At 43.1% G+C, this 15,358-nt stretch overlaps 1 non-coding gene across 1 annotated transcript; it reads left to right on the top strand.

The window, feature by feature from the left end:
- The first annotated feature begins 15,271 nt into the window (after positions 1-15,271).
- On the top strand, positions 15,272-15,353 carry trnas-aga (transfer RNA serine (anticodon AGA)). The gene has a single exon. It is a non-coding gene; the product is annotated as a tRNA-Ser (tRNA).
- Positions 15,354-15,358: the final 5 nt, after the last annotated feature.

Below are 15,358 nucleotides of genomic sequence, written 5' to 3'. Positions count from 1 at the left end.
TTTCTTTTATGCCAAAAATCATTAGGATATTAAGTATCCTAATGTTGCATGAGGATATTTTGTAAATTTCAAACCGTTAATATATAAAAACTTTATTTTTGGGAATGGATGGCCTGCTACAGTGCTTCTGATTAACAACTTAAAAGGCAATTTTCTCAATTATTTTATTTTTTGCACCCTCAGATTCCAGAGTTTTAAACGGTTGTATCTCCGCCAGATATTGTCCTATCCTAACAACCCATACATCAATAGAAAGCTTAATTATTCAGATTTCAGATGATGTAAAAATCTAAATTTCGAAAAATTGACCCATAAGACTTATACTGTCATATTTTGTGCAGAATTGTGTTCATTGTCTTTTGGCAATGTTGGAGGTGGAGATTGTGCACCTTAAAAAGTGTGTTTCCTGTTATAATTGCAATAGTTAAACTAGAAAAGTACAGTTCGAGTACAAACTTTATGTTGGCTTGACAAAGCCTGTCCTGAAGAGTTTGAAATATCGTAAAACTTATCGTAAAACTTTGTTCTCATTGTTCTGATGCAAAGATATACTGTAGGTCTGGCTACACGGTTGCTAAGGTCATGGGTTTGGTTGCTATGGGCATGGCTTTGCAGCTGGCAACTGGTAATACTTTGAGCCACAAGTGAAGCGAGCCAACCCCCATGTCTCTACAATGTTCTAAAGCAGAGATATTGGTCCTGCTAAACGGTTGCTAAGGTCATGTGTTTGGTTGCTATGGGCGTGGCCTGGTAGCTGGCAACTGATAATACTTTGAGCCATAAGTGAAACGAACCAAACCCCATTTCGCTAAGATGTTCTGATGCAGAGATATAGGGTATTGCAAAACGGTTGCTAGGCTAGCCTGTTTGGTTGCTATGGGCGTGGCTTAGAATCTGCCAGTTGATGATACTCTAAGCTATGAGTGAAACGAACCAACCCCTCTGTCTCTACGATGTTCTGATGCAGAGATATAGGTGTAGCTAAATGGTTGCTAGGCTAACCTGTTTGGTTGCTATGGGCGTGGCTTGGCATCTGCAATTGATAATATTCTAAGCTGTAAGTGAAATGAACCAACTCCCGTATCTCTACCATGTCCTGATGCAGAGATATAGGTTTTGCTAAGCGGTTGCTAGGCTAACCTGTTTGGTTGCTATGGGCGTGGCTTGGTATATGCCAATTGATGATGCTCTAAGCCAGGGGTGTCCAAAGTCAGTCCTGGAGGGCCGGTGTCCTGCAAAGTTTAGCTTCAACCCTAATCAAACACACCTGAACAGCTAATCAAGGTCTCACAAAGCAGACTAGAAACTTCCAAACAGGTGTGTTGAGCCAAGTTGGAGCTAAACTCTGCAGGACAGTGGCCCTCCAGGACCGACATTGGACACCCCTGCATGAGTGAAACGAACCAACTCCCGTGTCTCTATGATGTTCTGTCGCAGAATTATAAGTTTTGCTAAACGTTTGCTAGGCTAACCTATTTGGTTGCTATGGGCGTGGCTTAGCATCTGCCAATTGATAATGCTCCAAGCCATAGGTAAAACGAACCAACCCCCATGTCTCTACGATGTTCTGATGCAGAGATATAGGTTTTGCTAAACGGTTGCTAGGCTAACCTGTTTGGTTGCTATGGGCATGGCTTGGCATCTGCAATTGATAATACTCTAAGCTACGAGTGAAACAAACCAACCCCCGTGTCTCTATGATGTTCTGATGCAGAGATATAGGTTTTGATAAACGGTTGCTAGGCTAACCTGTTTTGTTGCTATAGGCGTGGCCTCGTAGCTTAATGAAGTTTCAGGGATACTGATTGGTTGCCTGAGCCAAATGAGCCCACCCCCTTGTCTCTACGACACTGTGTTGCAAAGATATCCATCTGGAGTTTTTATAATGGGAGTCTATGGGAGTGGTTGCTAGGTTGCTGTAAATGGTTGCTATGGGCGTGGCTTCGTAGCTTAAGGAAGTTCCTGGGACACTGATTGGTGGCCTGAGTAAAATGAGCCCACCCCCTTGTCTCTAAGTGGTTGTACTGCGAAGTTATTCAACATGGGACAGTTATGACGCCTTATATGGGCATGTTTCCTGTCCCATTATAAGTCAATGGGGAACTTTGGGGGGCTCTTACGCCCCAGGGGTGCAACTTACACCCCATTGTGAGTGATCCTCGCTTTGTGACACATCCTCGCTTTGAGTTATGAGCCGTCAAAGTTTGTCGCAATGTTAAGTCTATGGGAAATTAAGTGGTTTTGAGAGTCTGGTTTTCGAAAACCAGAACCCAGATCAGTTAGAAAAGATATAGCAACTCAAGTCAGACCAGACTGAAGGTTTGTGGAAAGTTTGGTGGATGTAGTTTGAAAGCTCTAGGAGGAGTAGCAGTCAGAAATTTTGGGGATCAGAAGAAGAAGAAGAAGAATCAGAAGAATAATAATAAGCTAGATACTAGATCAGTATGTTGGCTCTTTCAAGCCAACATAATAACTGGATTCTCTTAAGTGTGTTTTTCAAATGTTCTAATGAAGGATTTGTGCAATTGAGAAATATACTTTTCACTTATGCTGTTATAATAAAATATAACTGTTTGTGCAGAATTTTGTGGTATTTTTCTTGGGGGGGGGGGCGCTCGAAGGGGGTCTCGCCCAGGGTGTAGAACCGCCACTGGTCATCGACATAGCAGCGCAGGTGCTGTTGCCGGTGATTTCAGCATCATGGCCAAGCGACATGGACAGCTTGACCAGAGGGACTTCGGCTTTAAGAGGGCAAGAAGTAGCACTGAATGTAAGTCAAGAGTCAGGAATACTTTTGATTTGTCACCAACGGTGGAATCTCTGGACCGAGGCGATAACAACACAGTTAACGATGTTAGTTAGTTTGGAGCTTTTTTTCTCATTAGCTAACGTCAGGTTAGACTTTACATTCACAAGTTAATGTTAGATTTGGTTTTTGTTTCACCTGGAATATTTTACTGCAGGGTTTCCCACAGCACTTTACAGCGGCTGCCTAAGCAACACATGCCTGCCTCCTTAATTAGCCTAAGTAGAATTTTTTTTTTATGAGCGTTATCCGCCGTGTTACTCTGTCCTGTCCGATCAGCGGCATCTGGTGGAATGTATCATCTATCTTCGTTTGCCAAACATTCTACAACATATAAATCTATGTATTTGTATTATATGTATTATTTTCAGATTTTGTGAATGTTAAAACATTTACCATGTTAAAATTTATGTTAAACATTTACAAATGTTAAAAGTAAACATTTGTTTAATCCATTTGTTCTTGCACTTCATTTAAAATGGATTTGACTTGAGAGGATTCATGTTCATTTACAATGTTTTGTGAAGTTTTGTTTCAACATTTAATAGATGAATTCCCAATAGATTTATTGGTATCATGAGTATGAAGTTGCATTTGCACCCAGTGGGAAAATGTGTCCTCTAGAACTATGTAGGAGCAGTGGTAGCCATGCCAGCCTGGGGACCAACTCCAATTCTGAGGTGCCTTGGTCAAGATCAATGACAGGAGTATCTGATATAATATATCAATAGCATGCATGTTGTTTTAGAGTAATATAATATAATAATTATCTATGTGCTTAAACAATAATCAAAAGAGTACACCGTTGGTCTCCCACCATATGCGCTGTCATCAGCACAAGTGATCTGTCCCTAAACGTTAAATCCAATCCACCATCCCCCCTGATTTTTTTTTACAACTCGAGTACTGAACATACTAACATACCAAGATATGTTGTTGTTGTATTAGCTGTGTGACAGAGCAGTTTTGAGCGTCATTGTTTATCTGGAACCGCTTTAATATTGTACTCGTCCAGAGTGAGCGAGAGCGCGTTTTATTCTTTTACTCAATGATGAATAAACGTTCAGTTAATCCGCGGGTCACATGCGTTCCACACCGGAGAGCACGATCCGTACGGATCTTCCCGCGATCCGTTTCACCACGATACCGCAGCAGAGAGGAAGAGGAAACACGCGTTGTAGAGTTGTTTGTCCGTTTAGGGCTGCTGTACAAAACATGGCGGCGAATTCAATGTATGTAGGCCCGCTCTGTATGTAGATATAAATAGCTTATTCTAATTGGGTATTACAAACATAATGGTTCAAAAGGTCTTTACCTCTGAAGAAATAGTTTTGTATATTATATTGTATTTCTGTCAATAGATCCTCCTAAAAATGCCGTATTGTTCCTTTAAAGGCTGAGCAGGAAATCCTGTCCAGAAATGTTTTTGTCATGCCGGTTGGAAGTCTCTTGACATCCTGATAGCAATCAATAAGTAAAGTGATACATTGGTATTTTTATAATTATATATCGTCTGTGAAAGGCGTAGGACCAAAAAACATCATGTGTACATTTTCAGTCAACGTATTTTGCATCCCACTGCGCAACCTGTTCATGCAGACACCATACGTCATCAGCGCTGTCACATACGCTGAGCAGACACAGCGGGAGAATGTACTGCTGTGTAGTGCTGTGTAGTACTCAAGACGTTTTTTTATGGTCTCGGACTTGTCTTGGACTCGTTGGTATTTGAACTCAGACTTGATGTTCTAGTCGGTCTCGTCCGAGTCCAGCGATATATGTTTTATTTTCTCCTTCAAAACAAAACATTGATAGAGCAATACTCTTGTGATCCGAAAACTAATGATCCGAAAACTGTTGCCGACTCTCGACTCTAGAACGAGAGATGCATGTGCTCATAAGTTCTCTTTTCACACAGCAGTTCAGTTCAGTGTGTGCTGTTGTTGTAATTAAATAACTCCGGTATATTGGTTCAAGTCCGCGGGACTGTCATTCACGCCAGAAAGTGAATAACTGAATTAATTTGTGGATAATATTAAGTGTTTACGGGAGACGCTAAACGGGAACGATTCAGCTGAACTGGTTCCACCAGTTCACTAAAAAGAAAGAACCGGTTCGAATGAATGATTCATCCGCGGAGCGAACCAGCATCAATCATTCATCAGGCACGATGTCAGCGAGCAGCGGCATAATACAGATTGGTTTTACAAACTGTTAGATTTAATTTCCGCATTAATAAATACAAGCCCACAAAATCAAGAATTGTGAAGTGTTAAGCTCACTTTACCTTACTGGCTATAGGGTAGGAGGAAGGGATGCCTTCTGGCTATTCATGGGAGGAGGGGATTCCTTCTAAGATAAACATTCTTTGTCCGAACTGCTATACCTTATTTGGTCATTCTGTGAACCCCTGGACATATGAAACCTGCCAGATGTCTTTTGGCACCGTATATAAAGACTTGTAGTTTCTAGAATAAATGAGTTCAAAAGCTTGATGCCTCTCTGTGTCTTGTTTTTGTGCTCCCAGATCTGCAGAAGAATTCTCTCACAACATCCAACCTATTTCTGATTTGATTTTACTGGTGATCCAAAACACAGAAAGAAATTTAGTGTTCGTAAGGAACAAGAAATTTAACACAAACCATAATAAATGTATCGACAGTGCGCTTAAAAGGAAACTTTTTGCAACAAAACTTTCTCCGAAACATGTGGGACAACATCCAATTTCTTAAGACACCTGCAAAGGCATCACAAAGAGAGGTAAGTTAATGCCATGTTTCAGAGTTAGCATTGCATTTGAGTATTTTAGAAAGTTTGGAAAGTAGGGCTTAAAGATAAGATTGATCGTATTTTTATTGTCATTGTGATGAACATGTTATTTAAGGATGGGAACCGACGTGCTTATGAACGTGCTTATAACGACCCTTGGAGCCTCTGCTCTTTCTAGCGGCTCCTCTATCGAACACGCACGTGCAGGCGCGCACACGCACGCACACGCACGCACGCACAAAAGTGTTCATTGCTCCACAACCTTGCTGTTAGGAGGGCTGATAAAAAAGTTCCTTAAAAAAGAAATAAACAGTTACACTTCGGCTTTGTGACTTTAGTGCTATACCTATATAGTAAAAATAAAATGACCTTATTTTATCTGCTTTTAGATCATTACAAACAATAATGAAAATGATTATGTTAGAATAGAAGATATGCTGTCTCTTGCATCACATAAATTATCAATAGTTAAGTATGTGGTCTTGTAGTCATGATTTTTTTCTGTCTCTCTTGACTGTCTCAATTGGACTCGGTCTTGACTTGGACTCGAACCTCTCTGGACTTGGACTTGACTTGGACTCGAACCTCTTTGGACTCGGACTTGACTCAGTCTCGACTAGTCCTGGTCTTGGACTTGTCTTGGACTCGACAATGGTGGACTTGACTACAGCCCTAGAAGAATGGCAGGTAAACAGCTGGAACCTAACTAGCAAGTGGCACTTTCAAAAGACGATCAAAAATAAAGACCATCTTAAAAACTGCCACGAGTAAAAACGTCTAATCAGCAATGAGGTGAAAGAAGAATTCCATTTGCGAATGCAGTCCGGTCGGTTTGCAGGGGTTTCTGGGGGTTTCCCGCTCGGTCTGTTCGCGATTTTGTTCCGGTGTTACAGCAAATTCTGTGACCTTCGTATTCTGTGACCGTAAGAGGCTCTCACTAAATCCTTGGTGTTTCGAGTCTGATGTCATCACACAGCCAAGTCTGACGTCATCACGCAGCCGTGGTTTTTAGGCAAGTTTAAAAATCATATGTAGTTTAGAAACTTTAGGGTGTGGTTAGGGTAAGGGTTTCGTAAGACTCTAAACAGCAAGGATTTAGTCAAAAACAACAAGCCACACACAAGGATTTAGTGAGAGCCATATTTGCACAGTCACAACAGCGCCTCCTAGGGTCACAGAATTTGCTGTAACACCGGAGGTTTTAACAAAAGATGGGTGTGAAAAGTGGGAAAATCCTGGCCAAAACGGAAGTGATTATAATCGGTGTTGCTTTTCCACGCTGGGAGCAACTAATGTTACGGGGAGTCAAGGATTTCAAATATGATGCCATGATAACTTCTGGACAGGTAAGTTAGGTACATGTTATGATTCGATTTTGATGGGTTTTGATTATGTTGCTTATGTAGTTTGTGAACCTTTATGTATTACATTGTTACCAGTGTCTAACAAGAACTATGCTGCATCTAATCCCGTTTTAAAGCATTTTAAAACCATTTTAAAATTTACTTTGTACTGTAACATGTTCTCACTGGTGAATGAGACATGATTTAAAGGAGCGATGAATTAAGACATCAATTTTAACCCGTGCTTTTGTTATATAAGAGGGAATCGTATTCAAGCAAACATCCTGATAGTTTCAGAACTGAAAACGCCCTTGTTACTGAAATTACAACTGTTATTGATACCAGGCCCAGCGAACGCCAGGTCTTGGAATGTACCTGTTATATCCTGCATGTCCTGTTTTCGGCCACTAGGTTATGTGGTTATCTGATGTGCGCATGCGTTGTGAGAGTGAGTGACACAATATAGTAAACTGAGGTGATTCGCTCCATGGGCAAGCTGGATTGATGGCTTCACCTTGTATCTCGAGGCCATGGACTACAATGATTTCTCCGATCAGAGAAAAATCACTCTGCTTCGTCACTGCCTCGGGGCGGAGGGACAGAGGATTTATCGTGCTCTCAGGGAAGCGCAGACTTATGAGGAAGCTGTCACGTCTCTCGCTAATCACTTTACGGGCCAGCAGCGAGTCATACTCCGACAATACAAGCCATGCAAATGGCTTCAGCGACCGGGTGAGTCGGTGCAAAAATATGTGACTGATCTGCGTGACATGGCGCGCTCTTGCAAGTATGGATCACTTCAGGATCAGATCGTTCGTGATCAGCTTATTGAAGGGATACTGTGTGAAAAGACTCGGCAAAAACTGTTGCTAGAACCCGACGAGCTAACACTGAACCAAGCTGTTGTCATTGCACTGCAGGTGGAGGCAGCTCTGCAGTCTTAAAAAAAAACACTTCGCAAAAGTTTGCCGTCAGCTCCTGCTACACAAGCAACACGGGGGAGACCTCTGCCCGTCCATAATGATTACACCGAAATCAGACATGTGTCAGCTGGTCAGGTGGCTTTTAGGACATGCACTGTGCTGCTGGATGAGGTAAGCCTGCCACTTCTGATGGACATGGGCGCAGCTGCATCACTGCTTAATGCCAGTACGTATCACAAGTTCTTCTCACATCTGCCATTACAGCATCCCTGCACATCCCTCTGTGGCTATGACATGCAGAAGATTGCAATGCGTGGTGTTCTCCGGGTCTCAGTACGCTACGGCTCTAAACACCTGCCATCATTCCCATTCTATATTACCGAGCGGGGAGCAAACCTCCTGGGACTTGATTTATTTACCAGTACCAGCTTGGGGTTTACACTTCAAGATAATAAGGGCTCTGATATCTACCATGTCACATCCACCTGGCAACAGAGGTGGCCATCGCTGTTCAAAGGACTGGGCTGCCTTAGCACTTTTACCCACAGGCCCTTGGTGGACCCCGGTGTGCCGCCAGTCATACAACCACTGTGCCGAATTCCTCTAGCTCTGCAGGAGGTTGACGTGATTGCTAGACAAGGGGATTATCGAGCCAATCAATGCATCTCCCTGGATCTCTAACCTGGTCATTGCGAAAAATAAATCGGGAGGGATATGAGTTTGTGTGGATCTGCGCTCCGTAAATAAGGCTGTTATCCCTGACAAGTACCCCACAGTCAAGGAACTGACAGCTCACTTTTACGGTTCGACGGTTTTTACGAAACTGGATCTGTGCCAAGGTTATCTCCAAGTGCCGCTTCACCCTTCTAGCAGGGACCTTACAGCATTCGTCACACATGCTGGGGTATTTCGTTATACACGCATGCCATTTGGTCTAAGCTCTGCCCCCAGTTGTTTTCAAAAGGTGATGACCACCATCTTAGCTGGCATTCCTGGAGTGGCAATATATCTGGATGACATAGTGGTCCATGCATCGAACGTCCAGACCCATAGCGACCATCTCAGCAAGGTAACCAGTGCTCTCATGGCGCATAACCTTACTTTAAATGGAGAGAAATGCACATTTGCAGCTTCAGCCATAGACTTTGTTGGGTACTGCCTCACCTCTAGGGGTATCACCCCTCTTCAGTCAAACATCGAGGCAATACATAGGATCCCAGAGCCCACCTCTGCCTCCCAAGTGGCCTCATTCCTGGGCATGACAGCCTATTTCCTCCGGTTCCTGCCTCAGTACTCCCAAACCACAGCGCCACTTCGCCAGTTACTGAAGCAAGAGGAGACATGGAACTGGAATGCAGCATGCTCTGAGGCTATTCGAACACTGAAATCCCAGCTGACCACACCTCCTGTCCTGGCCCACTTTGACCCTGACAGTCTGCCTATTGTCACCTGTGATGCCTCCACACAGGCCCTGGGAGCAGTGTTGTCGCAGGAGCAGGACGGGGTGGAGAGACTAATAGCATTCGCCTCCAGAGCTTTGACCCCCACGGAACAGTGCTACTCTGTGGGTGAACGTGAGGCCCTCGCATGTGTGTGGGCGACAGAAAGATGGCATCTCTTCCTATATGTTCGATGTTTCACCCTCCGTACGGATCATCAGGCTCTGACCATGCTCTTGTCAACCTCTGGCTCAGGACATAAGCCCTTGCGTCTGCACAGATGGAGTGAGCGTCTGAGGCAGTATGACTATCAACTCAAATTCATGCCAGGGAAGGACAACATGGTCGCTGATCTCCTTTCTCGATCAATTGATGCACCTACACTAATAGCCTCACCAGGCAGTGAGGAAATGGAGCCAGAGCTGATTCAAATGCTCCACGCACCTCTGCGGGCGTCGGTCTCCCTGGAGGAGCTGCAAAGGGAGTCTGAGTGTGACCCCACACTAACAATACTCCACAAATATATACGCTCGGGCTGGCCAGCGCGTGTGTCTGAGGAGTTCAAATCTTTTGCTAAAATTCAAAATGAACTGTCATGTTGGGCCGATGTCTGTGTCTCAAGAGGCTGTTGTACCATTGTCTCTGGGAGCCTGCGCGCACGAGTCCTATCAATGGCACACGAGGGGCATTTAGGCATTGTAAAGCTTAAGCAAAGATGCCGGGACCTTGTCTGGTGGCCGGGCATTGATCACGACATTGAAGGACTGGTCAGAGACTGTGAACCATGCCTCCTTAGTGGAAAGTCTGGACAACCTGTTCCAACCCCGTTGCAGCCTGTTCCATGGCCATCTCGTCCATGGGAGCACCTTCAACTAGACTTTTGTGGGGAAATTCATGGTCGCGGCATTCCCCATCACCAGCGCTTTCTGGTGGTTGTGTATGATCTCCACTCTAAATGGCCGGAGGTAGTACCAGCTGGAACGTCTGTGACATCACAGACCATCACACAGATACTGGAGAGTCTGTTTGCTCGCTGAGGCATGCCCCGTGGCATCACTACGGACAATGGCCCGCAGTTTACTTCTGCTGACTTCTCCACCTTCCTCTGCAGTAGAGGAATTAAGCATATCCGAGCTGCACTTTACCATCCCCAGGCAAACGGCGGGGTTGAAAGGTTCAATCAAAGTCTCAAGAAAGGCATTCGTGCACACATGGTCCAGGGGTACACGTTTCAGGCAGCACTCAATCTAACGTTGATGCATTACAGAGCTAGTCAGCACACCACCACCCAGGCTTCTCTTGCTTTGCTCATGCTTGGCCGAGAGATGGAATTGCCATTGGACAGATTCAGACCACAAGAACTGTAACCAGCAGAGGCAGGCAGCAGCCAAAGCTGCTGTAACTTCAAACCAGAGACAAATGAAGGACAACTTTGACAAGAGACATAAGGTCAAGCGGAGTAAGATAACAGTTCTGGACTGGGTGCGGAAATGTCATAATTGTCATAATTTTGGTCCAAACCCCTCCAGGTGGCTCGTCAATTAGCGTCAGCTACATTCTTGTTGAGCGATGGCTCCCGCTGGCATGCTAGTAGACTATGGAAGGTGGCAATCCCTTTCACCCCATCTACGTGCTCACAGGCGAGGGAGCCTAGTGTTGGAGCCGCACAGAACGGAGCTCTTCCGCCATTACCAATGGCAGTGCAGCCATGGCCAGGCCGGGCGTTTCAAGGATCCCCTGTCAGGGAGGTCCCACAACTATCTCTGCCAGCAGTAGGGTCTCGACCCCTTCGGCCACTGATTGCTGATACTCAGGATGCCCAGGATGTGCCACAATCGGTACCATCGGAGGGTCGGCCGGTCCGAGCAAGGGCTCATCCTGAATACCTGAAGGACTTTGTTACTTACTTTCATGCTTAGGTGCTAGCCATCTCTTTCTACTTATAGTTCCTGTACACAGAGTTTGTTTAGTTCTAAAAAAGGGGGGGGGGTGTTATATCCTGCATGTCCTATTTTCGGCCACTATGTTATATGGTTATCTGATGTGCGCATGCGTTGTGAGAGTGAGTGACACAATATAGTAAACTGAGGTGATTCGCTCAAGCCGTGTGTGTGACCTCCACTTGTTGTTAATACAACTTTCCTAAACACAACAGTACCTAGGTTGAACACCGCCTCCACAGAAGAATATCAATGACTACTTCTCTAGCCCCGCCCACTGAATACCAGATAGATAGAGCGAGCAAGCAATAAACATGCCGTTAACGATCGCAAAATATTGTGCAGTCAGTGCATGGTTGTTGAAGAACACAGTCGCTGCATAACCTTCCTTCGGATTCCGACATTAGTAATGCATGGTTGAAGTTTATTTTTAAAGACGTTCCAGCTCACATGGGTAAAACATTACCGCGGATTCCATTGTGAACAAGGCACAGGTCAATGCTGGATTTGCGGCGAGACTAAAATTAAAAACAGTGCTGTGCCGTCAATATTGGATCCGATAGGAATGGCGCAGCAATCTTATGTGAGTACAACATTTTTGTACGATGCGTCACTATTGCTTTGTTAGAGATCGCTTGATATGCCCTGAGCCCTATTCGCACGTGATTAGTATTACCTGGGGACCTCTAGTCATTTGTAATACTGCAGAGGATGTCTGTGATCTTAATCCCTTGTGAATTGGCCATGTCTGTAATTTGTAAAGTAAAAATTCCCCCACAAATTACCTACCATATTTTGACGAACACCAAGGTCCTGTGATAATATTAGTCCGGTGCGAATCGGCATCTCTGTGATTTGGCGGGCTCGTATATCATTTTTAAAGGTTTTATCCACCGTTTTAGAATAATGGAGGCTGTTTTGAAGTGTTTTGGTATTATTTGGGGTGCTGGGTCATGTCAATAAGTTACCGGGAGTCTCCTGTTTGTTTATTTCTCATAGAAACTCTCGTAACATTTGAGACCCATGATCGTGTTGATCTTGTGTCCGGTTCGCGATCACGGGTCTCAAATGCTGACAGGTACGGTCATATATCATTAAACACCATACAACTATAGGCTATACAAACTATACACAAAGCCTTGCCATCACATCCGGGAAATAAGTCAGTAAATTTGAGTAAGATCACAGGCTTCATTTATCCCGTGCGAATGCGGCACATTAAATACAGATGTGGGGAGGTAATTTATAAATCACACAAGGTCCCCAGATAATACGAATCCCGTGCGAATAGGGCAAATGTGTAACCTAACGTTAGGTCTCTAACAAAATTCACAGAAGGCTCCAACTAAGTTTACTACGCAAACTGCTATCCAATCATAGCAGTAGGCATTACTGGCAAAAAGTTGGTTTGACGTTGGACGTTCGATATTCGTGAATTTAGGGACCGTCTCTAAAGTTACATACACATTAAAATATTCGTATTCATATAAGCTCAATAGCATTTAAAGGGAATGACTTACAGCCACAAAACTTACTATACTGTGTTCATGTGTGTGTCAGCTATAATGCACACCATTTAGATTTTTGATATTTATTATAATAAGCCGTCAAATCATATGTAAATATCCCTATGTGTTTCACTTCTGTATGGACACATACACAAAAATACCATTTTTAAAAGTTCAATAGCATTTAAAGGGAATGGCTTACAGCCACAAAACTTACTGTACTGTGTTCATGTGTGTGTACTCTATAATACACACCTTTTAGATTTTTTAGATTTATTACAATAAACCGTCAAATCAAATGCAAATATTGTTATGTGTTTCACTACTGTATGGACTCATACACAAAAATAAAAATTTTACAGCCACAAAAACGAACCAAGAAATTCATACAGGTTTGCAACAAACAAAGGGTGAGTAATTGATGACAGAATTGTCATTTTTGGGTGAACCAGCCCTTTAAGTGGGTAAAATGCATACAAGTGTTAAAACAGTCTTCTTTTGCAGTATGTGCCTCCTTTTGAATTGGGAACAAAATAACAATGCATTTTATTCAAAACAAGAATGAATGTAACATTGTCAGTACTGAAACAAATGTCCTGTAACTTTCATTATCCCGATCACTTCGGGGCTTTGTTGTCTTGTGTGGGTGTGTGTTTTGTTCTGTTGAGCACATGTGCGTTGTTTTGACAGCTTGATAGGTCCCTCAATACCTCATCTCTCTTTCACCTCTAGCCGCTCTCTGTATCTTAGGTTTTCTATATAATACCCTTCATTCTCTTGTCTTGTGTCAGACCGTTGTGTGTTATCGCCTGTTCTGACTTCCATAGTCATAGTTAAATCTTCTTAATCTTGATAGTTGCTTATATCTCTGTTCTCTGCCTCAGTCTTTTGAACGCCCCTCTGCCCAGTTCATGTTGGCGCCCCGGACCTCCTGCTGGTGACACATCGGACTCTCACATTGTTTAAGTATTCTGATGCCCTCAATAATGATGCCAACATCTTTGTTAGAGTCTGTAGCATCTGCACCTTCGGGTATGATGACGTAGATCCCTAGGTTGTTGTTGTGAATTGAGGTAATCATCACGTTCAACATCCTAAAGAGTCAAATACAAAAATTAATGAACCACAAATCAGGGGTGAAGCGGAGAGTTGGTTTTTAAGAAAAAAGACAGGATATTTAATATATATATATATACAATACCATGTACTGTTTCCCAAGGTTTGAAGAGTCTTCATTATATATATATATATATATAAATATAAAATACCATGTACTGCTTCACAAGGTTTGAGGAGTCTTCTTTCACATCAACAGCGGCTTTAAGGGGATATTTCATAGGCAAAACTAATTTTCCCCATGTTTTACTCACCCTCAAGGCATCCTGACTGAATATGACTTTCTTATTGAAGAATAATGCAGTCGCAGTTGAAATACCACGTATCATTTTCTTCCAAGCGTTAGAATGTGAGTGAATGGGGGGAAATTCTTTGAAGCTCCAAAAAGTGCATCCATCGATCAAAGCACTGCTCGACACGGCTCCGTGGTCTTAACAAAGGTCTTCTGAAGTGAATCCATATTGAGAGAGCTATTATCGTTAATGTCTAACTTCCGCTATCCCTCAGCTGCAGGCGAATGAGAGGCTTGTTTTTCGGCAAATGACGCAAGTTCCGGTGACGAACGCGGCATTTTTCGTTTTGTTCCAATAGGATACCGTCTCCCCTGTGCGTCAACGTCATTTGCCAGAAAAACAAGCCTCTGGTTCACGCGCAGCAGAGGGATAACGGAAGCTAGACATTAACATTAATAGCGCTGTCAATATGGATATTTCTCTTAAACAAACGCATTGATTTTTGTGTATGAGTCCATACAGTAGTGAAACATAGGAATATTTGCATTTAGTTTGAAAATTTATTATAATAAATATCAAAAATCTAAAAGGTGTGCATTATAGAGTACACACACATGAACACTATAAAGTAAGTTTTGTGGCTGTAAGTCATTCCCTTTAAATGCTATTGAGCTTTAAAAAAAATATTTTAAAGTGTATGTAACTTTACAGACGGTCCCTAAATTCACGAATATCGAACGTCAAACCAACTTTATGCTACATTAGGCATTTACTTCCAAGTCTTCAATGCCCTTAAAACCGAGCATTTGTCGAGCCGGCGTCAAAACCCGGGTAGAAAATAACCTATTACTTATTGATTTTGATGTTTTTGAATGTAAAAACCACGCGAACGTCATAAGTTGACCTCATACAATAGTATAAAACAATAAACAAGCCGAGTTCATAACACTTTTAATTGATCCAAGAGCTCCTGGTTTATGCGCGACGCGTTCATGCGTTTTGGAGGAGGCGTGGTTTTGGACGGCGTGGTCATGGTTTCAGTCCTAGAAGGCTAAAGTTAGCATCTTACCAAATTATCTATTCAGCCTTTACTTGTCTTGTCTTTTACGGTATTTATTGTCAACACAATTTACAAACAATTTATGTTATTCTAGAAAGGCGATATTGACTAATTTTAGTACAATATTAGTATGAGTTGTCGTGGCCGAGTGGTTAAGGCGATGGACTAGAAATCCATTGGGGTCTCCCCGCGCAGGTTCGAATCCTGCCGACAACGAAATA

Source organism: Triplophysa rosa, linkage group LG8 (genome assembly GCF_024868665.1).
Source record: "Triplophysa rosa linkage group LG8, Trosa_1v2, whole genome shotgun sequence".
NCBI classification, from domain to species: Eukaryota; Metazoa; Chordata; class Actinopteri; order Cypriniformes; family Nemacheilidae; genus Triplophysa; species Triplophysa rosa.
This window is presented reverse-complemented; position numbering and strand designations above follow the sequence as displayed.